This window comes from Rhinolophus hipposideros (genome assembly GCF_964194185.1).
Source record: "Rhinolophus hipposideros genome assembly, chromosome: 16".
Lineage (NCBI taxonomy): Eukaryota > Metazoa > Chordata > Mammalia > Chiroptera > Rhinolophidae > Rhinolophus > Rhinolophus hipposideros.
The window spans coordinates 23,944,444-23,969,064 of NC_138062.1; the positions used below are offsets into that span (position 1 = coordinate 23,944,444).

Below are 24,621 nucleotides of genomic sequence, written 5' to 3' on the forward strand. Positions count from 1 at the left end.
TGCTTCAAACTGATTTAACCACAGAACCCTTTCTTCAAGGACCATTTCTAGTGATTACTTCTACAGAACACATTTTGGAAACAATCTAGTGGACGAATTCTGTCAAGACAAGTTTCACTTCTTTATTCATGGACTTACTCCTCTGATTTTTAAAACAGGTCTTTAGACATCTGCCTCTATTCACAGATCATGACTGAGAAGGTTGTGACAATCAGAAACATGGAGAACTTATTGCTTGGCTTGCTCAAAGAACAACAGCAAATAAAAGGAAAAAGGTTGGTGCCATAACTAGTTGAGATATGGCCCCTCCTAACTTTAAAAAACAAAAAATAGTTGAAGTATACTTAATAAAACATTTTTATATTTATCCAAACTCAGAATATTAAATATTTGAGCTCTGTTAACAATCCATGTCAACTGAAATTGTTACCTAGTTAAAGGTCTGTTGTAAACCTAATGAGATCTCTATAGATCTCCATAGATGAAACATTAATTTTTTATTTCCAAGAGAGCACTTAAAACAAAATTATTTGCCCCCCACTTTTTTTTTTCGGTCTTCCACCAAAATGGTGAAAGTTTTTAGAATATAGACATTTTTCCACTCTCCAAGTATTCTAAGAGGGTTGAGCCATGATTCCAAATAAAATGTGTCCAAATGTTTTTTTGATTACTAAATGTCTTTTTATCCATAAAAATGTTTGAAATGTTTTCTTTTTAATGCTTCATGACTATTAGGCATGCCGCAAAGAAAATGCAAGTAATTCTAAGGAGCCCTGGAATTCTAATTTCCAGGGTTCTTGATTCAGAAGTCCCCTTGGTACTTGTCCTGTGACATTAACATTATCAAGAAAGACTTTAACTCCTAGTCTCAAGTCACCGAAACACTGTAAGCAAGTATATAACCAACTTTCAATGTTTTAATTTCCAGACCTACAAATATAGTATATAACCAAACATAAAAGGTTTTATTTTCAATACATGAGCCACTAGCTACATGTGACTAGTGTTAATAGAAAATTGAATTTTTATTTAATTATAATTAACTTTATCTAAATTTAGAAGCTGAAGCAGTGTAATATGTCCTTCTACTAAAGATAACTGAATTGTTTTGGGAGTACTACATTTCATTGTAACCACTGCACTGCATATTACGCTGTGCATGTAGAACTATAGTGAGTCATTTCTAGTATTATACATAAAAAAAAACTAATCTAGTTAATATCGGTTAACTAGTCAGTTGAAATGATTTTTTTCTACACACCAATGTAATAATTCATTTACTTAATTTTTTTTTTGCAAATAACACAAGTTGGGGTGATACCTGTGTAAATCATAATTGGTAACTACATGGAATTTTTTTCATGTTAACTTTTACTTTATTTTTTAATGTTAATATTTTGAATAAAAGTTACTTTAACTCCAAAAATAAATGGCCAAAGGAGGGGAGTAGATAAAATATTTAAATTAAAGTGAAGGCATTCTACCCACACAGAATCAAGTGGAGCTACAGAAGCTAGTACTACTAGCAGAACAATGAAGTGAGACGGGACGAAGATGTTCCACAAATTTTACTATGAAATGACAATTACAAACAATGACAATTTTGGTTGAGCAAAATAAGCTGTTTCTTATGTAAAAAAAAAATTCAAATAAAAATGTGGACAATATTAGGAGACATTTTCAGCAGATACACAGTGAATTTTATAAAAAGGATATTTACAAAAAGTGGTAGATCTTCAATTAAGCCACTAAGCAATTCCCTATCATATGAAAGACTTTTCTAACAATATCAAAAATAAATAAATTGAAACTTTGAAAAATTACTACTTTCTTTTAGCTTTAAATTAGCAATGTCTCTTTACAGGAGACACTGCCAAATTAAAACTTAGGCGCATTTCATTTGAAAGAACTTTCAAATTTAGTAAGAAATGCTGATATGTAGCTTAAACAATCAAAATCGTAACATCTGTCAAAGAATTTCAGCTATATATTTCAAAAATTATTTTTTATTACTACAGAGTTCTTCTATGTTAGGTATTGGAATTTTAAAAGAAGGAACGGATGTTTCTCTTATTGTCTTGTTCCACTATGTGATACAAATTGAAAATATCTGTGCTCAGTTTTCTAAAGCCAACTATGAAAAATGTCATGAATTAAGTTGTTTAAATTAAGAATGTATAGTAATGATACCATGTTTCCCCGAAAATAAGACATAGCACAACAATCAGCTCTAATGCGTCATTTGGAGCAAAAATTAATATAAGACCGGATCATAATATAATAATAAACATAACATAATATAATATAATAATATAATACTGGGACTTATGTTAATATATAACATAAGGTAATATATTTAATGATCTTTTGTTTTTTGTTCATTGGTTAAGTAGTGGAAGGCTCTCACAAAGATTTACAGTATTGTTAACTGATTCAAAAAAGGATTGTTTTTCAATATTCAATAATCAAAGACAAAAACGGCAGTATTCCTTATGTTTCTCACTGGTGTCTCTACATGTAAAAAGCTTAATCTGAAGCAAAAAAGCTTAATCTGAAGCATCAAAGAAAAAGCTTATTTATGATCTAGCAACACAGGTATGGAAGTTAATGTTTGAAATTTAAAGTTTTCATATCTAAGTCAATAGTAAAGATTTTACACTTTTCCCTAACATGAATCAATGTACAGAATACTTAAATTATAATGGACAGTGTTATACAAATTGGCTGCAAAAATAACCAAAAAAGAAGTTGAAGAACACATTGACAAAATTGAGAGTTGCTTTTCAACTTATGCAATATCCTTTGGAATTTGATGTTAACACTGAATTGACACAAGAGTTAGTGAATTTGCTTAATTTGAGTAGCACAGTTTTGAAATTGGTAAGATTTTGCTTCCAAGTCTAACGAATTCTACTAAAAATCATGAACCAGTTTTATCAATTTGGTTGCAAATATTAAAAGAAAATTATTTTTTGGTAATTAATTAAAATATTGAAAAACATACATATGTTTGGAACACCTTAGGTATATGAATCTACTTTTTCAACCTTAAATTCTATGAAATCTAAATGAAGATCAAGTATTTCTGATGACTATTTAGTGACCATTGAGATATAAAATATCTACCAGGTTTTTGAAGAATTGGTACAAAAAAATGTAAAATATCTCCATATTTTTTTACTGATGATCAGTTAGAATGATATTTTGGCTATATCAGGTTAAGTAAAACATTCAAATTTACTTAGCCTCCTTTTTTTGCTTTTTTTAATGAGGCTACTAGAAATTTTAAATCACATGTGTAGCTCAAATTATATTTCTATCACACAGTGCTGTTCTAGGCAAGATTAACTGAACATGAACATAAAATAATTAAGTTCTTACAAGAAGAGCACATTCTTTAGAACACTGCTGTCAACTATAAATATTAAAATATCGCCCTGGAAGTTTACATTACAATTGCTAATCATACTATATGCACAACACACAGTAAACAAGTCTCAGAATCAGAACATAAATTTGCCCAAAGAAGATTCAGTGATACACTATGTTTTAGCAGCATTTGCAGCTTTAGTGTTATAATAGCTTAAACAGTATTTTATAATAAGTAAAGCAGGAGGACCGTTCTCTAGGAAACTAGTTGCAGAACATAACAGCAGCAAATAATATAAAGATAAGGAGAATAGTAAAATTGGGTGCTTATTAAAAGTAAGGATGCAAACCATATATGAAAGCAAAAAAAGTGACACTATCATAGTTAAATATTCCAATTTTGCTGCAACAGGAATAGGCATCTCTATCGCTTCTCGGCCTTTTGGCTAAGATCAAGTGTAAGAACAGGCATCTCATATCCTATACTTATTTCCTAAGGACATCATAATGTTGGACTCACACAAAAAATAGAATGGCAAAACAAAAGTACAGCCTTTCAAGTTAGTAAGTTGAAGTGTAACTTGTTAGAAAACAGAAACAAGTCTTGTGTACCCTCATGCTTTCCACAGAAGCCCAGGAGAGTGCCCATCACATGATACTAAATTTATTTCTTTAGAATTTACTAAGTGTAGTATTTTAAATGCTTAACGTACCTTATAATTTTTATTTTATTAAGAATAAAGAGTAAAAATAGCACTTCAAGTGCCTAAAGAGTTACGTACATAAACAGCATGAGGAATTTATATTCTAAACGCCGTGATACATAAGGATAGACATGCACCAACTGAACAACACTCGTAGTCCAGACATTAAACCATATATCTGGGGCCAACTGACTTTCAGTAAGGTGGCCAAGTCCACTCAATGGAGAAAGAATAGTTCTTCAACAAATAGTGCTGGGACAACTGGATTTCCACCACAAAAGAATGAGGCTGATCCCTGCCGCACACCGTATACAAAAGTTACCGCAAAATGGATCAACAATCTAAATATAAGAGCTAAAATCACAAAACTCTTAAACAAAAACACAGTGGTACATCTTCACAATCTTGGATTGCCATGATCTTGACAATGGATTCTTACATATGACACCAAAGTATGCGCAACCAAAGGGGAAAAAAAAAATATGTATATATATATATATATATATATATATATATATATATATATGTGATAAAGTGGCTTTATCAAAATTAAAAACTTTTTGTATCAAAAGGCATTACCAAGAAAGTAAAAAGACAACCTATCAAATTAGTGAAAATATTTGATAAAACACAAGAACAAACAACCCAATTTAAAACTGGGCAAAGGGCTTGAATGGACATTTCTCCAAAAATGATGTGACCAATAAGCACATGAAAAATGTTCAACATCATTAGTCATTAGAAAGTAACTTAACTAAAATCTGGAATTCAATTATTCTCTCCAAAAAGAAGCTGGCATGCCTTCTCTTCTGTTTTGGTCATCAAACACAATATGAATGAAACAGAAAGGACAAGAGCATATTTAAAATCAGAAATACCTGGATTAGCATTCTGACCCCTGCTTTGGTAGCACAGCCATGGGCAATTACTCAAAATTTCTGATCCTCCATTTTTTATCTATAAACAAAGTCCAAAATATCCAGTTTCCTTTTTCCCATTTATATTCCCTTTTCTCTTTTTCTATGCTTACAAGTATAGGTGATCACATTTCAAGTGGATCTATCTTTTGATTCAGTAATTTCACTTTGGAGAAATCGTCCTGCAGAAAAATGAGAAAGTTCCCAATGTGCTATTACGAAAAGATCTGTAACATATACCATAAAACAAAAAAAGGAAGTTTGTATATTATGTTCTTTTCTATAAAATGGGAGAGAATACCACTATATATATTTGTGTGTGTGTGTATTCATAAAGACATTGTGGAAAGATTTTTTTTAAGTACTGTACATATTAAAATATTTCATTTTTACTATTTTTAGACGAGATCGGGCGAGTTCAGGGTGCTATGGCCCTAGACCATTTTTACTATTTTTTAGACACGTCAAAAAAAAAAAAGAAAAAGATGACTCTATCTGGATAAGGGGGGAAAAAACTGCTGCCACAGAAAAAACAAAAGTACTAATAGAGCTAACCAGAAAAAATGATTTCAATGAATTCCATGTATCAAAGGCTGATTCAAACGAGGTGTTTTTGCACATTATATGAAAATGAATAGGTCTCTCTATTTGACATAATGAACAAACCCAGAAAAAAAATCTTTCTTTGTTCTACTGTTTCTCTTTACACTCTGTTCTAATATCTGCCTTTCTAAGTCTCCAGAATACATATATATGTATACATATATATAAAATATATGTACACATTCATTCGTTCATTCATTCATTCCTTGGTTTGTCGATGTAGATCTTAATTCTTAAAAATTTAGGTCATTTTAAAATGAATTCAATCGACAAATTTCTCTACACTGTCTACATAATCTATCATTCATATGAAACACATATTTTAGAAATGGTAAGGAACAGCACAATGAAGAAGAAAAGTAGCTTGAGGCCACACTTTGTTAAGACTTTTAATAAAAACTAAATACTTTCTACTGTGTTGTATAAGTAATAGGTAGTCACCAAAAATTTGAACAAGAATGAGGGGGTGATGTAAAGAAAGTAATGTTCTTGGGAAAGTAATGTTCTTGGGGGAAAAGCTGGGAAGTTATTCATACTAGCCAAAAATTGGGAAAACCCAAATGTCCATGAATAGATAAATTAAATGTGGTATCTCCATACAATGGAGTACTATTCAGCCATAAAAAAAATGCAGTACTGATACGTGGTAGAACACAGAAGAATCTTGAAAAATCAAGCTAAGTGAAATAAGCCAAACACAAAAGGCCATATACTATTGCATGATTCCATTTACATGAAATGTCCAAAATAGGCAAATCCATAAAGATGAAAAGTAGACTGGTGGTTGCCAGGGAACTGGGGGGAGGGGAAATGGGTAGTGACTGCTAATGGACAAAGAGTTTATTTTTGGGGTGATGAAAATACTATAGAATCAGATAGTAGTCATGGTTGCAAAACTTCATGAACATACAAAACCCACTAAACTGTATACTTCAAAAAAAGTAAATTTTATGATATGTAAAGTATATCTCAATAACAATAAAGCTGGAGCTGTGTGGAAAAGATTGCAGGCAGGAAGAAAAAAGCAACTATACTGGTTTATCAATGAGTACATAAAGCCCTCAGGGCTTCTTTCGTTAACCCCAATCCAGGGAGCACCATTCAGATTGTTGAGCTCCATGGAGCTCCCCTCACAGAGACGCTGTAGTAGGATACAGCCTGGGGAATAGAAGGAATAAATTTAAGAGGCAAAAGGACTCAATAATAATAAGTGTGTGTATACAGGGGAAGGAATTAAGTTTTTTTTTAAATCTATTTTTTCTTTGATTTAAAATGATACATTCGCAAAGAGGAAACGCAACAAAAGTTAACATTTGTTATCTTTTGATTAAGGTTAATTTGTAGTCTCTTATCCAGACTTCTCCAAATTTTCAACAATGATATTACTTATGTAATGAGGGAAATGTATAAAAATGTATTTACTTTTATAAACAAAAACTTTGTATCTCAACCATAAAAACCATTCTGAACCACGAAAGCCCTAACCTATTAGAGGGTCAAACACTGTTAAAACCTATTCCCTGTGGAGTTCACATACTATTGTCTCTAGCAGAATATGGAAGCCACAAGCTGGTAAGCACTTCAAATGTCGCTAAATCCACCCAAGATGTGATACTAAGTATAAAATGTATACCAGATCTCAAAATTAGTACCAAAATAAGAATCTAAAACATCTCATTAATAAGTTTTCATATTGGCTCAGTTGGTTAGAACGCGAGTTCTTAACAACAAGGTTGCCAGTTCAAATCCCGTAAGGAATGGTGGGCTGCGCTCCCTGCAACTAAACACTGAAAAGGGCAACTGGACTTGGAGCTGAGCTGCGCCCTTCACAGCTAGATTGAAGGACAATCACTTAGAGCTGATGGGCCCTGGAGAAACACACTGTTCCCCAATATTCCCCAATTTAAAAAAAAAAAAAAAATCCCAGAACTGTGTTCAGAAAGCATCAAGGAGAATCACTTTACCCCCACAGTGTTAAGACCTAATAAAAAAAAAACTAGTATTTTATAGATATAATTGAAATCCCGAATCAGTTGTTTTGAAATTAGGGAGATTACTGTGAGTAGGCCTCACCAAAAGAGATCAGTTCTTAAAAGATCAATTCTTAATCTCTTTGCTAAGAGATTAAAAGGGAGATTCTTCTCATGTCACTGAAGTAGCCAACAATCATGACAAACTGCCCACGGAGAGGAGAGGGCAAGAACGCAAGGGTGGCCTCCTAGAGCCTCTAGAAGAGTGGTCCCTGCCTGACAAAAGCAGGCAAAGAGGACAGCATTTCTACAGACACGAGGAACTGAATTCTGCAAACCACCTCCTAAGACCTGCCTGCCGAAGGGACCCAGCCACACCACGCCCGATTCCTGACCAGCGGAGACTCTGGGATACGCTGCAAAACTGCAGTGATGTGTAATGCGGTCATGGAAAACTTACGCAGGATGACTTCTTAGATTTGAAGAACTATGGTTAATATTTCTCTAAAAGGCTGCTAATCTTTATCATTAAAACAATTTCTAATACTTCATATTATTGCGAGTGATGTGATTCAATTTCACAAGTCAGCAGGATAAGGTTATACTACTCTCAAAACTTTATAGGGAAAAAAAACCTTCACAGCATCTAGGAATTTATTTCTTCCATCAACTGGGCATGTAAACAATACTATAATCTTAGTATATTTGTTTCTGCCTTCTAAACCAATGACATACCACCACCCCAGCAAAAAGAAAAAAAAGAAAAAAAAAACTCAGTCCATTTCCATTTCTAAAGAAGTAAAGTTAAATGTGTGGTAAGAAAAGCTAATTTTGAGATCTAGCATGATCATATAATTTGGGGAAGTCATCAAGTTTCTAAGAACCTCAGAGAACTCAGCTATTAACAAAAGGAACAAGAGAAATCTCAATGAAGTCTGGACTCTAATCAACAGAAGAAAAAATACATACATACATACATACATAAGGTATGCTCCATCAACCTAGAGTAACTATAAAATAAATGCCATAGAAAATAGCCTGCACTGCTATGTATCTTATTGTGGGACAGGCACTGTTCTAAAAATATGTAAGAAATAAATTTACAGGTGATAAATGTAGTATAGAATAGTGATTAAGGTCCCAGGCTCTAAAACCAGACTGCTCAGATACAATCCCAGTTCCACGAGTAATTAAAGGTAAAATCTTGAGCATGTGGAACTTAACTTTGCCAAATTTTCCACTAAAATAAGGACATTAACACGCTTACCTCAGAGGACCACCACGAGGATTGAATGAGTTAATACACAGAGGACAAAGAAGGGTGCTTGGCACATACTAAGCGCTTGAATGTTGATATAAATATTTTTATAATAGTGCCATATTAACATTCACTTCTAGAAAAGGCAACCTGTGGTAGATAGTGTAAAAGAACACTAATGATCTAAGACTTAGAATCCTAAACTCGACATGACCCCCGGCACCCCAACCCCCAACTCCGAAATTCTAAGGCATTTTTAATCTTTAATAGAATATCATTCAGATCATGGCTCTTAGTATTTGCATGTAACGTTTGATAAAATTTTATAAAAGCATGGAAATAAAATTCTGGAAGGGGCAAAGTCCAAAGGTATAAAACTATGGTTACAAATATAGTATTTAAAATGCAACCAAGAGAAAAGAGAAAATATTTTAGGAAACATTTGTAGAGGCTAAACGCATGTTTAGTTCTTTTTAAGGTAACAAAATAAAATTATGCATACTACTGAAATCTCATAATGAACAAATAAAAATAGTGCACATATGTCAAAACTTATTTTCACTGTATTTATTAAATGTAAAACACCTATGAATAAACTAACTGGATAAGGAATAGACCTATATAAAGAATGGGAAAGAAGAGAATGGAATTTTTTTTAAATGACAAATCATCTCAGCAAACAAAAATAGTTTAAGAAAGTACGTAACGGAAACACTCCATACATATCCATTAACTTAAATAATTTATACTTTAGAGACTAACAAGTTTTGGTTCTCAAATTTTCTGCTATACCTTCCAAGCATGACAAATCATAGGTTTTCAAATCCTAAATAATATATTTCAGAGGCACATCCCCTAAAAAAGAACCTCTTTCAAAAGATTTAACTCTAGCTACAAAACACATTTTACACATAGAAAAAAATATTTATAAATATCACTTTGCCCCAAAATCTTTTAGACAGGTTTTGCCTAGACAGATTTCTTCTACTGCTAAAGATGGAGCAGAACATTTGTCCTGATGGTAACACCAAGAGCAAGACTAAATTTAATTCAAAAAATGCAGGTTAGTGCAAGTCAGTTAAAATTACAGGCTTAAATATCAATTATTTTACATAAGGACATAAATCTGGGAATTGTTTCTGCATGAGTGTTAATCTTTTTCCTTCTAACATCTGTGTAAGATGAAATCCTGTCATTTTTCCTCTTATCTCAGTACAAATGATGACTTCCCATTTTTAAATACAAAATTCCTCCCATGAAACTGAAGAGGCAGCATGCATGGTGATTAAAAGCATGCATAGACCACAGAATCAGATGGATCTGGATATGAATCTCAGTTCTGTGAGTCCCAATTCCTAACTATATGTTCTTTGAAAGTTCTCTGAATCTGTTTCTTCTGCCATGAAACCGCCTTATTGGTACCTGTTTCCTAGGGACTGTGAAATATAAAAAAATGCATGGAAAAATTCTATTTAGCACAGCCTAACATATAACAAACATTCAGTAGGTGGTTATGAGGATCAGAATGATGATCATCAAATTATTAATCTATAAAATTATCAAATCTATATTCTTATCCTCTAGATTCATATTCTCTCCCCTTTAGCTAATTCTTTATAAATCACTGGGAGCAACTGAGGTAAAAGCAATGATCATCAAAAGAAACAGACCTAACCTAGTAGTCAATTGCCCTTTCTCTCCCCCAGCCTCTCCCCGAGGCTGTTCTCTCTCCCTCAACAGCCTCGGATATTATCCACACTTGAGAATAAATACATACTCACACTCTGTTTGGGCCCAAATGTACAAGGCCTACCACTTTTGCTTCATGATAGCTCATTCATGATGTCAAATTAATACTAAACATTCATCTTTCCAACAAGCTCAACACTAGAATGGGCCAATCGGTGAAAAAGAAATCAACCAAAAGCAACTTTCAGATGGTATTTGTTGGATCAAAAGTCTCATTACTTCCAAGAAAAGGAAGGCAGACATAACGCATAAGATGTACCAAATACCTAGGCTGTTTTACTTCTAGGAATGCAGAAGAAAAAAGTTCACACGGAATTTCTATCAATTACTGGAACTGGCTTCTAATTCATTCAGTAAATAATTGTTGAACACATATGGGCAGGCAGTACACTAAGCACTTGGAAACAAATATGACAAGATAATATCCTCCTCGTATAGAGCCTATTAAAAAACCTTTCTGGTTTTTTTTTCTCTTCCATTCATTTGTTAACATATTATACTTGTATGACTACTATGCAGCAGGAAATGTTAAGTACTTGGGATGAGGAGATATTAACTGAAAAGATAAGTAAGACATAACCCTTGTCCTCAAAGAACTAACAGACCTTGTATTTTTCTTGCAAGAGCAAAATACAAATAACTGTATTAAGAGCTATGAAAAGCTCTTGTGGGTAGCAAGAAGAAAAAGCAACTAACTACTTATATTAATCAGGACAGGCTTCCTAGAGGAGATGATATTTAAGCAGGGTCTTAAGAAGTAAATGCTTCGCAAATGAAAGGAAAACAGTACTCCAGACAGAGGAAATATTTAGCAAGGTGCAGAGACAAATATACATGAAGGTTTACACAGGAACATACATATACACACACACATACACACACACACACAACTATTCATTAAAGCATATACATGCTGTGTATATCAATGCACATACAGTCAGTGTTTAGATACAAGTGAAGAAAGTTATCTGTACTACAAATACAGAAAATGGTGTGACTATTTTCCCAATTCTCCCAAAGATGGTACACAACTAACACTATGCACAGCAGAAAAGTTAGTTTGTTTCAATTCCAGCCTTAATTCTCTCCCAGAAATAAAACGATAGTGCAGGGAGGTTTGAATGGTAAATTGAATCTGAACTGGAAAGGCTCTCCCTTAAGTTAAGTGTCAATTCAGGTAGGAACATAAAGGACAGTAGCAAAGAAATCAATTTAGAAGCTCCTGAAATGGACAGCGAATGGTAAGGGTTCAATTTTAAAGAGAGCAAAAAAGGAGAGAGAAAAAGAAGAGATCCTAAGTTAAAGAGCCTTTGACTTGGTGAGTAACAAAACATGAAGGGAGTGAGGCAAATCAGACTTGATTCAAGGTTTCTCACAACACATCATCCCATTAACCTTGACACTTACTTTTTCCATAGTGTATACTTGACTTCGTGAAGACTTGTATATGGCACTCACATCTCTTAAGCCGCCTACTCTTGATATACTTTTAAATGAAGAGTTTGCTACTGAAAAAAATCAAATTAGGACAATCCACCCAGAAAGCTTTCCTAGTATCCAAATAATAAGTGTAAGCACTCTTAGATTACTTTTGAAGTAACTGCGCTATAACCTTAAAAAATAATAAGATCTATTAATTTTCCTTTTTGCCTGTCTTTTAAAATAAACATTAAATGAGGCCTATCCATGTCTGTCTATGACTTACCTTTATCAATAATCGGTATTTATACAGAACCTAACTGGCAGAGTTCCTTACACAAAGAAAATATCCAAATAGGAAACAGAGAGCAGGGTTTCCTAACCTTGGGACCACTGACATTTTGGACCAGGTAATTCTTTGTTGTGTGGTGCTACCCTGTACGCTGTTCACACCTGGACTCTACCCACTGGTTACTAGCAATACCCCCACCCACATCTCCCTAGAGTTGTGGCCATCAAAACCATCTCTAGATATTGCCAAATGTTCCCTGGTACCATTGTCATGTGCCACTGTGCTTCACATTTATTATCTCCTTTCATTTAACAACACGGTATGCATGAGGTAGTTATTGTTTTCCCCATCTCAAAAATAAAGAAACTGGGGTCAAGAGACCTAAATAACTTGCCAAAGTCACACAACCAATAAGTGCAGTAATCTGTATTTGAACCCACGCAATGGTGGATTGAGTACCTGCTCCTAATCACTGGTATGCCATCTCTTATTACTACCTCAGCCTTTATCATCTGATAATTTGAAAGTGATATTTTGAATCTTATCTAGAAATAAAAATAAAATTATCCAAACAGTGGCAGGTAAAAGGTTCCCAACCTCAATTCAGAATAAATTAACACACATTTTTTAAGCAATGACTATATGCCCAGTACCAACTTTAGGAACTAGAGAAAAGGAAACTACCATTTATTAAAGACTTGGCTCAGGATTTTTTCACACATTCTCCCTCTAAAAATCTTACAGCATTCCTGTGTGAGGTAGGAATTATCTTTTTTTCAAATGAGGAAGCTATGGCTTGGAATAGAAAAGTGTTTACAATTTAATTGAAGAGACAAGAAAAAAGATTTTTTTGAAAAAGAAAAAAAGTTAAATACCTCATTTAACAATACATAGAAGGTGTGAAATAGGAAATGGGTGATGGGAAAAGTATACAGTTAGTCAGGAAATACTTCTTAAAAGTGGTTTCTAGTGTCCCTCTCTCTTAGAAATGACATGAATGAGCAAAAGGTGATAAGCTGGCGAGAAACAGCACATTGTAAGCAAAGTGAAACAGAAGTCTAGGGACTGAAAGGAAAATTTTGTGATCACCAATTTAAGTAGGAAGTCAAGGAGATGAAGAGGAGTGTAATAAGGCTGCTTTGAAATTAAGATTGACCTGTAGCTGGAGACAATGCAACTGCTTCTATGCTTTTAGGGTGCTCCTAGTACCAAACACAACGGGAACACAGCAACGGGAACAAACGAAAAAAGATCTAAAGGTAAAGACTGATAGGATTGGTTAATGGACACTTAGACACATGAAGTTAAATGATGAATTTCATGAGATGAGTGATGGGTCACCGATTTTGCTTTGTGTATTTTGTCTCCCACAACCAGACTGTACGTTTCAAGAGGGCAGGGATCTTTATGTTTTGTTCATTAGATCAGTGGCTGGCACAGCAGGTGTTCAGTTAATATCTGCTGAATAAGGGCAGTATTCCAGGGACACATTCAGAGGCAAAAATCAAAAATGCCCTCAGCATTAAAAAAATAAAAACAGCAACCTCACAAAAATAACAATAACTTTTTTAACAATCACAATATTTATTATTATTGCTAAAGCTGATACTTATTGAGCACTAACTCTCAGCTAGACTCTGTGATGCATTATCTCATTCAATCCTCTTACCTACCTATGAGAGAGGTAGGTACAATTATTTTCATCTCAGTTTTACAGAAAACACATAGAATAAATAACTTGCCCATGGTCACAAAGCAGCACAGCTGGAACCTGGGTCTATCTACCCAAACCTTTCCTCTCAACAACTAAGTCACTTATGTAGAATTACAAGCATCCCTGGTAGGCAAAGCTAGGGAAATGTGGACAATGAGGAAAAAAGACAACAAAGCCAAACAAAAAAGGAACTACAATGTGGTCAAAAACCCTTTGTGGGTCCCTTCTCCTAGCAGGTACAGTGGAAATTTTCCCACCCTAGGATACATTGATTATCCTATGCAGATTAAAACTTCAATGGTTTAAAGAATCTAGATGTTGAAAAACTAGGAACTAGAGTCAATCATCTAATCAACATTTCAAAGGGTGGCAGATAACAAGTGGTAACACCCCAAGTCCACAACCCAAAGAAATAACAGGGTGTGGCCTCTGAGTAAGACTGACCTCAAAACTTCCGGAGCCACTGTCCCTGGTATCTGCCTCTTCTCTCCCTCCTTGGCTGTGTCTTTCCCCCTTCAGTACATCCCATCTCTCCTTTCCTACTATTAATAAATGGCCTTTACAAAACATCTGAAAATATGTGTTTCCTGCTCTAAATTTCTAATCCAGAAAGTTAAAGTTTAAATGCATCTCTAATGAAAAAAATCTACCAGTGTAATACTCAACATAAGGAGGCCCACATTCATTACTGCAGCATCCCAAAGTTTCTATTATAAAATTCACACAGTAGTCAATTTAGAACCACCAATCATGATGACCCACGTGTTTATCTAACCTTCTGGTATTACATCCATAATAAATAAGCAGGAAGAAATTAAACTCACTAGAGAGACTATGCTCTTCTCTCATCTATCCAATAACCTATTCATAATTATGAAATACCTTTTTGAAAATCTCTGATATGGAAAGAATGTAACTCCAGATGCATAACTCCAATTGCTACCAACAAAGAAAAATATTTAAAATACTGATTTTTTTAACTAGAATATTCATTAAATAAACTACTTAACCAGAGATCCACTAATATTTAAACCAATCTACTTTCTGCATTTACATCAAAATCTAAAGCAAATGTGCTCTGAAAGAAGTTAGTAAGGACAAGAGCTGGCAAGAAAATCAGTAGTAAGAAATTTATCTCAATCTTTCTTTTCTGCCTTTGGATTTTTTTCATATACTTATCTTAAAAATACAGTTCTATTAAATAAACAGACTATGAAGGCATAGCCAAATTGTTCTCAAAACAGAAATACTTCCCAAATACCAAAATGATCCAGAAGCATTTCTTTCTTGTATTGGCCAATAGAACACTACACCAAGCTTGAAGGAAAAGTTACTTCAGAAACTGATCATGTATTTAATGAATACTAAGCATGAAAAGGGAATACCAAACACATGCACAACTGACACTCTAGTCATTTTAGGAAAAGGGCAAAACTAAAATTTAATTAAAACAGAATCACCTAAATTCCTTCGACCTTAATGTAAGATGCAATTAATATGGATAAAATTTATTAAACTTCTTCATGATTTTTTTAAAGCTTTTCATTCCCAATGGTTGAAGAGACAGACAATTAAAAGACTTGATAACCGAATTACACCCTGATAGTTCTAAACGGACAATTAAACCACAGTCACTTTCAGAGATAATCAACAAAATATTTTTAAGAGTCCTTTCTTATCTATGCACTACTGAGGTCTTGGAGATGGATTCAAATTCCAGTTATGTTCAAATCAGTGCTTTTCTATGAATAATAACCACAGCAGTTCTGCCATTTTTCTAGTTTTTAATTTTTTATTTAAATAAAAACTTAATGAACCATACACTGGTTCAGATGCTTTTGAAAACACTGCAGAATTATTTCATTATTATTTGTCGAATTCAAGGGCTGAATTTCAATGCAGGGCAACGTAAACCCTGACTTTAGCCTTCTCTCTGTGTCACACTTTAACACATATTTAACTTAATAACTTAACAGTGATGGGTAACATGTGTCAGCACTAGACTAAGAGCTTTCCATCATGTTTTATATTATCTCATTTAATCCTAACAACCCTGTTAAGGACATGGTTTTTCCCATCAATAGGTACTAAAGCCGACATCAGAAGGATAAATAGCTGGTCCAAGGCCACGTAGCTAAGAAATGAACTGCCTAACAAATGAGACTTCTGCCTCCATAGTATGATTATATTTTGTTAGGTAAATGAGAAATGAATTAGCAGCTTGTTGCTGGTTCCGGGCATGCAAAATATTTTCAACCATTAGATACTAGTTAAAGAGAAGCAACTCCTTCTCAGACCTAGAGGGTGTCATACAAAAGTCTATTATTTATTACCCCTAAAAAAATATACCATCCTAAAAGTCTGATATTTATATTCTTCCAAAAACAAACCAGCAATATTCCTTGAGATTTCACATTTGGCACTAACACAGATGCACCTTGACTGTGGTGGGTATGTCCCAATAAATCCATCTAAGTCAAAAATGCATTTACTACACCTAACCTACCAAACATCTTGGCTTAGCCTAGGCTACCTTAAATGTGCTCAAAACCCTTACATTGGCATACAGTGTGGCAAAATCAGCTCATTGACACTATCTAGCGCCATGAAAGAGTATCACACTCCTTATCGCTAGCCCAGAAAAAGATCAAAATTCAAAATTTGAAGTACGATTTCTAGTGAACGCATATCACTTTCGCACCATCATAAAGCCAAAAAGTCCAAGTCGAACCTTCGTAAGTCAGAGACTATCTGTATATTGATGGGTTCGTTCAAAATGCTGTGGGATGAATAGGCCAAAAGAAAACATGGTATCTTACCCAATGGTGAGCCTCTCAGAGGAAAGGCTACCTGACATTAAAAATATTTTGCACTATATTTTGGTATTTCCTAAAGTTCAGAGCAGTCATGCAAAAAGGAGCATAGTACACTAGGTACAAGTACACACAGACACACACTCACAACATGCTATGTACCTCCTTCCTAAAGACACCCAGATTCCCAATAGCTAACTTTCCACTGGAAAGAAAGGGCAGAACAGACACAGTAGAGCAACAAAAAGTGCACAATATCTGACTGATCCACAAGCTATCCCTTAGGTCATGGGGAAAGAGCAAAAGATAAGATATAGAGCAAAAAGGTCTCTTGTGTAGTACTGTTTATTATCTTTCAGCTACCGGTATTGTAGCTACAACACAAATGTAGGCTCTCATATTTTCTTGTAATAGTTTGCTGTTTTAGACAAATCAAGTGTTACTCAAAAATTTTAAAGGAATGTTTTAGAAAATTTGTTATGTATTAGTCATTCAATATTTAGGTCAAGTACAGATGTTCCCTCAAATATTTCACAATTCTGAATGTAGAATATGAGAAAATTTTAAATATGCTTGTGTATAGAAGTATAATTACTAGAAAATATATACCCCATAGTGTTAAGGAAATGTCACATACATTTAGAAAATATACTCCAAACATACTGTGAAAGGTATGAGAAAGTATCAATGAGGTATCATGAGAAAATAGCAAAAATCTAAAAGCACATACATTAAGGCATAAGACAGACTATTTTTATACTTAGCGGAAAAGTCTCAATGTAGAAAGGTTTAACAGCAAAAGTTCATAATTTGAAAGCAACTTTATTCATGTGCTTGTAATGACAATTCAGCTACGCTAAAAAAAAAAAAATCCAAAAAAAAAAAAAAATGAATACATCACTCTTTTCCCTGGTCCACTGAAAGTGTTAGCAATATAAAATATTTCTATTTGGAATATTTGCAAATATGAGATGAACACCTTGTATCTTTTAAATTGCCACCCATTCTTAAGCTTGAGAAAATGAGAAAATTACTTGAAAAGGTAAAAATTAAAAGGAAGATTTTTAAAAGAATAAGGACAGAATCCTCTCCTAATGAATAGGAAAGCAACTTTCTATAGTGACCCTCTAAAAGGTATACTAAAATTGTCAGATTATATAAACTCTTTTTTTGAAAGGAAGAGTTATTGAAGTACCAATTACATGTATAGAAAAACTGCATAAAGAAACCTGGTTTGAAATTAACTAAAAAGTGACCACAACTGCAAGAGTAACCCCCTTTCCTGCCATAAACAGGAGAATCCTGAGATAAACAAGATTTAAGAAACCAGGGCAAAAATATACCATCATCAAATGCAGGTATTTATTGACATATAAAACAAATGTTTTGATATCAACTACAATGTAAATTGCACAGAGTGAATGTGTTTCTAAACACATTGGAGACAGACTGACCTAAGAAATTAACCCATGCTACATTTACATTCACTCTTAAAAATACAGCAAAGGTTTTTAAAGTATACATTTCAATAATTTAAGTGATGTGTTAAGATATAATACTTGAAATTAACAAAAATTATGGAGCTAATTCTACACACTGAATTGGTCACTACAAGAAATTAAGACTTTAAGAGACAGCAGCACCAAACTTTAATGTTCTTATAATTTGGCTAATACTTTCATCTGATTCAAGCCAACCATAATCACTTTTAATTTTACATCTAAAGTAAATGCTTTACAATTTATTTTCAGAATCTTTCAAAATTATATCTGTATGTTTCTTCAAAGATCCGTTTGGCCGTGACACATAGCCAGAATATCGCTATAAGCCAATGATGGTGGTATCTATGAACAAGAAACACAAGGAGCCCCTACTTTTGGCTGCATCCCTTTATAGATGGCACTGTCATTGCTCCTCAACCCAGTTTTCATCACTATGTTGAACAGTAGACTCTATGCTTTATGCAGAATCCTATAAAGACAGCCCCCAAGGAACACAGCTCACTTAGAAAACAGAAACAACCTAAAACAGCCAGTTCCAGCTTTGTAACTCAGACTGCACTGTTGGTGGACTTGGTAGTTGTCTCCACCCAGGACCCATAAACTACGTGCTAAATGCAACTTACCTCCCGTTTTTATTTGTTGGAACAAGTCACACTCATTCATTCACTTACATATCGTCTATGGCTGCTTTCACACAAGAGCAGAACTGAATCACTGCGACAGAGACCATGTGGTCCACAAAACATAAGCTATTTACTAACTGACCCTTAACAACAACAACAAAAAAAAGTTTGCCAACCACTCCTCTACACAATGACACATCACTAGCAACACAAGACTTTTCCAAAAACCATCTCCAAAGTCCATGAATTGGACCGCTACTAGCTTGGATGTGGGCTTTGCAGTCATCTGGTGCTAAAACACAGAAACACAAACTCACATCCTCACGGTTCTTCAATCATCCCGTATCAATCCCAAAGCTGCCAAGGCAAAGCACAGAACGTTTCCAGAATCCCAGTTTTCCCACTGTCTTTACTAGTAAATCATGTTAACCCAAAAAGGTTGCCCTTTAAGTAAACTTAATTCATCAAAACATTGTTTCGCCTGCATCAAAAATGTAGAAAGGAGGGGTAGAGAGCAGGCACCCATATGGCATATATTCCAGCCCCTGCACCCTCATTCTGAAATCACCTTACATCTAAACTCCCTGTCTAAATTTCTCTTCCCCAGGGGGTTTTGCCATTTGAATTACACTCTTAAGAAGAGGCCAAGGAAGCTAATAGGAAGGTGGAGAATTCGAACTAAGGAACACAAAAGTGTGGTTATTTATATATTCCGCACCCCACAATCCTGAGCCCTTGCTAGAGTCAACACTAAACGCTAGCCACACTAGCTGCAGGTTTCACCACAAAGGAAAAACAGGACAAGTCTTCCAGTGTCTCAGGCTTCAAGATGTGTGAATTTTTTAAAGTGCCAAGTTCTTTTGTGTTTGTTTTTTAATAAAAAGGTTTTACTCCAAAAAAAAAAAAAAAAGAAGAAGAATTTTCAGCACTGCTGTGGCAACACAGGGATATCCCCTCCATTGTACCGGACACAAAGACACACACCAACAGCGAGCAGGGGAAGCAGTCTTCTCTCTGCCAGCTATTTTTAGCCCCACTTCGTCATGTTAAACACCAAACTTAGGATAATAATGCTGGGCAAACTTTAAAAACATGAATATGGTGAAAGAACTCTGTCCTTTTATATGTAAGTTCCTCAACAGTAAAATCCTACATATTCCTCTGAACTTGACCTCAAGGGAGGTTATATACTGTATGACAAGTTTGTGACAGCTGTTCCAATAATAGGGAAGCATATTCCCTAAGACTAAACTGGTGGCCATGTTTAAAGGCTGTGTTTCTCCCTTTTCAACTTCAACTCTTATCCACTTTTAAAACATCTACTTTAGGGAGATCTATTCTCTGTTCCTACTATATATATATATCTTTGCTAACTTTCACAGCTTTCCCTCCCCCAAACAAAAATACCCATTTTTCAGATTTTTATTCTCCATCACACTCTCAAGAAACCTTTATACTTTGAAACTGACTCCCAGCTCTACATTTTTAGCGTATCACTCGTAAGTTTATTTTACTGGTATGAGATTGCATCAGTATCCAACAGTTACCCTAAAATTTAATGTCCAAAACAAGGTACAGTATCCCATTTCTAAATTATTTTTTACAAGAAACCACTAGCACCATATTAAAATATTGGAAGCATCTGTTTTTTCATTCCTCCGTCTATATAGCTCTTCAATAATCATGGTGTAAAAATGTTGGTTCCCTAGAAAAAGAAAATCCCAATCCAGGTATACTTTCTCTTGGCCTAAAATAGTTTCTCCTCAATCATCTACAACTACTGTCTTGGTAATGTTGTTCTCAATTGCTTCTCTGAGTTGTAAACATGTATCTACACAAACACAGATGGACCCTAAGCCTACCAATAACTTCCCTCTGTATGCTCATCAAGCTAACTTCCTAATTACTTTCATTCCTCACACTCTCCAATTCCAAAAGTCTTAAACAGTTTTCTTCTAAAAAAGACCTTCCTAGATTTGGCTCAGACATTCCAATTAGCTCTGTACAGTTCAACACCAACATTTCCCTAACAAAAGATGTATAAATACATATACATCTAAAAAGTACCAAGCACAGTATCTGACAGCTAGTGGTAGTAGATAAATATTGCTCTATTCCCCCCATCCTATAATCTTGTGCAATTGTGATTCATTGCCTTTGCCACCCATAAGTAAAAGCATCTCAGAGGCAGGGACCCCAAAAACTTTGTCGTTTCTTTGATACCCAAATGTGCAATAAAACATTACCATGATTTTAAACCAATCTATAGTCAAAGCAAAAAATAAGTAAGCCTTAAAGTTAGTAAGGAAGTTTGATGGAGTACAATCTATACTCAAACTATAGTTTGTTGGTTGGGCGTCCATTCTTCCCTAAAAAACAGACTATGGAAGACTAGACTTTTCTTCCTCCTATCTCTGTAAAACATGGGATACATGACTTCGTCAAGGTCACAAAATAACAGAACCAGAGACATTTGTTTTTGATTCGTCTAACATTACATCCACTCCTGAATATTTTCATGTCAGTACCCACTTACAATAGATAGAATTTAAGATTCCTTACAAAAGCATAACAGGAGCAAGGCATATAAAGAAAAACTAAACAGGTGGAGAAGTTCCAGAGAAGATCAAAGTGATCAAAGGATTCGAAGAAATTATCTAAGACAAAGAGTCAAGAAAGATAATGAATGGTCAAGAGAAACCATCAAAATCTGTAAAACCAGATGAACCCTGGTTTTAGCATTTCTCAAAACACAAACCCTAAAGGTGTCCTGGAACTTTAAAGAGATAGGTTTGGGATAAATAAATGAATTGTTACATAATTCAGGAGCAAATAAACTTGTAGAACTCATTAGTTCAAAAGAGAAGTTTTAAATAAATGTAATCAACATCCTGAATGGAGAAGTTAGGGCAGACAACCTCAGGCTTACATTCATTCCCCCAAAGCTTCACTCAGCAGTGGCTTCAGAGAACAAACCCACACAGTTGTCTGGAGGGTCCATAATTCTCAGTATATGATAGTACTTCCTATGTTGTTATGCAAAATTCCACCCTCTGCTGAAGCCTTAAGGTCTGTATAAAAATATGAAATGGTAATTGCTTTCCTGCACCTTAATTTGGCACTCTGAGAGGATACCTAAAATACAAAGATTTTATACACTTAACCTCTAAAATAATGGAAGGAAAAAATAATAATTCTTCAAAATATTACATATCAAAAGTTTCTCATGTGATAGAGAAGTAAAGACAACTCAAATAACCAAGCCTCAAGTCATTCTGCCAAATAAAAAAGTCTAGCAACTGGGACATATGCTACTCAAAAAAAAAAAAAAAAAAAAAAAAAGGCACTCGGGTAAGGAAACAAATGTAACAACTTTTACAAACTGGTTAAAGTATCAAGTGCTCTCCCAAAGTAAGTTGTGATTCATTGGAACTCAGAATTTCCTGAATAACTGAAGTCTGTTACAGTGACCTAACACACAAGTATTGGACCCAGGAAATGAGAAGGTAAAAACCTCCTGTACCTATCTATAGGTACTGAAATGTAAATCGCTTCAAGGAAGACTGAAAAAAAAAAAAAAAAAAGGAAGGAATTTTACTTTCAGAGGTTTGCCGGGTAAGAGATTCCCACTTGGGAACCCAAATAATAGTAAGAGTTGCCCAGAAACAAAAACTACAGCGCTGTTTCACACCCGGTGTACCAGGAAAAGGTGTATTAGAGAGAGAGCCTTTGTGCGCACAGAAGCTCCCGCTTCCTCAATTTCCTTTTGTCAATCACCGGCCAGAACGATGCGAGTGTCCCCGCTAGAGAAAGGCAGAGCCCCCCTAAGAGAAACCTGCAAGCTTGCGCATTACACGTGCAAAGAGCTAGAAGGTTACACGCAGCACCACCTGATACCTCACTGTGCTGGGAGGAGTAGAGGTACCCCTGCCCCCCGCACTCCCAACACTCCCGGAAAACATCAGCACAACTCCAGGAGGACGCCCCCGCTTCCGCCCACTTGCCACCCCTCCGTCCCCGTCCCGGGACCACTCACCCTTCAGAGAGGAGCCGTGGCGCTGAGAAAGTGGGTGGCTTCCCTCCTCCTCGGGGCTGAGGCTGCGGCTGCGGCAGTCCCGACCGGCGCGGGACCGAGGCACAAGCGGCGCTCGCGGCGCCCACCCAGGCGGCCAGCGGGTCTCTTCCGCGCCGCCGAAGCAGAGGCGGCGGCAGCACGGCTCACCTCCCTTTTCCTCTTCCTGGGTCTCTTCAGGTTGCGTTCGCTGCCCGTCCTGGGCCACTTCTCCCGGGACAGTCACGTTCGGGAGGCTCCGGATTTTGTGTTCAGCAAGTTTTCTCTGGGCGGTGGCAGCGGCCGGCCCCCCGGGTCCCCCCGGCCCCGCCGCCCTCCGGGCTGGGGCGGGGAGGGGGCTCTAAGAACTCCTCCCGGAGTCCTGCCGAGGAGCCGGGGGGCCGGCGACTGACCGCGAGGGAAGACCCCCGAGGGGGCTAAGGGGAGGGGGGAGGGAAGGAAAGGACGGCGGCGCCGGTCCCGCTCTCCACGCTGCCCGGGCCGCCGCTTCACATGGGGGTCCCCGCCCCCCCGCCCGGGGGTGGTCGATGAGCTTGGGGCCCCGGCTCATACACTCCGCGGCGAGATGCTACGGCCCCGGGCGGGTGGCCGAGGCGGCGGCGAGGTGGGGGACCCGGCCGGCTCCGCTCGGCGCCGCCCCCGCTCCCGGCTCCCGCATGTGTCGCTGCGGCTGGGACCCCCTCCCTACACCTCGGGGGTCCCTCGCCCCGCGCCCCGGGACCACACAGAAGCTCCGGCACGTCCTCAGCGTCCTCCCACGGCGGAGCAGCTGACTACTCCCGGCCCCAGGTAGCCGCCTCCCTGCCCCCCAGCCGCCGGCTCCGACTGGGGCTCGGGCTCCGGCGTGTGCAGCCGCGGCTGCCGGCCGGGAAGGTGAGGGGGGGAGAGGAGCGGTGGCCGCGGCTCCCGCTGGCCCAGGTTAGGGCGGAGGTCTCGGCGGCGGCCAGTGCACGGGGGCGGGGTCTCTCGGATGCTCCCCGGCTCTCACGCTCCCGGCGGCGGTGGCAGCAGCGCCCGGAGCTCAGCTAGCTGTCTCGCTCGCTCGCTCTGTGCGGGGCTCTCGCCTCACTCCAGAGAGAGGGGCGGGAGGAAAGCGGCGCGGACCGATGACGCAAGTCACCTAGCAACGGCTCTCCTCGCCCCCTCCCTCTCGCTTCCGCTCCGAGGCCTCCTCCGCGGGCCCGTTTCGCCTTTCCAACCACCCCGCCCTGGGAGACTCGGGCGCGCTCTGATGACGCGCGAAAGGAAGAGGAAGTCGGGGCTCGGCGAGCGGGTGGGTGCGCCTCGGGCCGCGGGACTCGCCGCCGCTGCCGCCGCCGCCTCTGCGGCCGCGTCAGAATTGAAGAGAGGAAGGGGAGGAGCCGAGTGGAGCCTCAGCTTGCCGCCCGATCTCACCCCCGACCCGCGGGCGGCGGACAGGGCTTGCTCTTTAACGGTTTCCTTCAGGGTAGGTGGCGACCGCTCCTTGGAGAGTCGGGAGGAGGCCCCGGCCGCGCGGCCATGCTCGGGCGCTCGCCACCCGAAGGTGAGGCATGTGGCCCCCCACGGGCCTTTGAACAGCCGCACGGTGCGAGCGGTTGTCCTCCGGCCTGATCACTACAGCTATGCCAGGGGGC

The 24,621-nt window shown here is 37.3% G+C and overlaps 1 protein-coding gene across 2 annotated transcripts in view; it reads right to left on the reverse strand.

Annotated features, from left to right (window-relative positions):
• The window catches only part of FBXW7 (F-box and WD repeat domain containing 7), a 173,184-nt gene extending 149,882 nt beyond the window's left edge, over positions 1 to 23,302 (reverse strand). Inside the window, exon 1 of one of the 2 annotated variants that reach the window (XM_081076756.1) lies at positions 22,970 to 23,302. The gene's annotated coding sequence lies outside the window, so the exon portion shown is untranslated. The remainder of the gene's footprint in view (positions 1 to 22,969) is intronic. The other variant, XM_081076755.1, reaches the window with a different exon arrangement.
• Between the last annotated feature and the right edge of the window lie 1,319 nt (positions 23,303 to 24,621).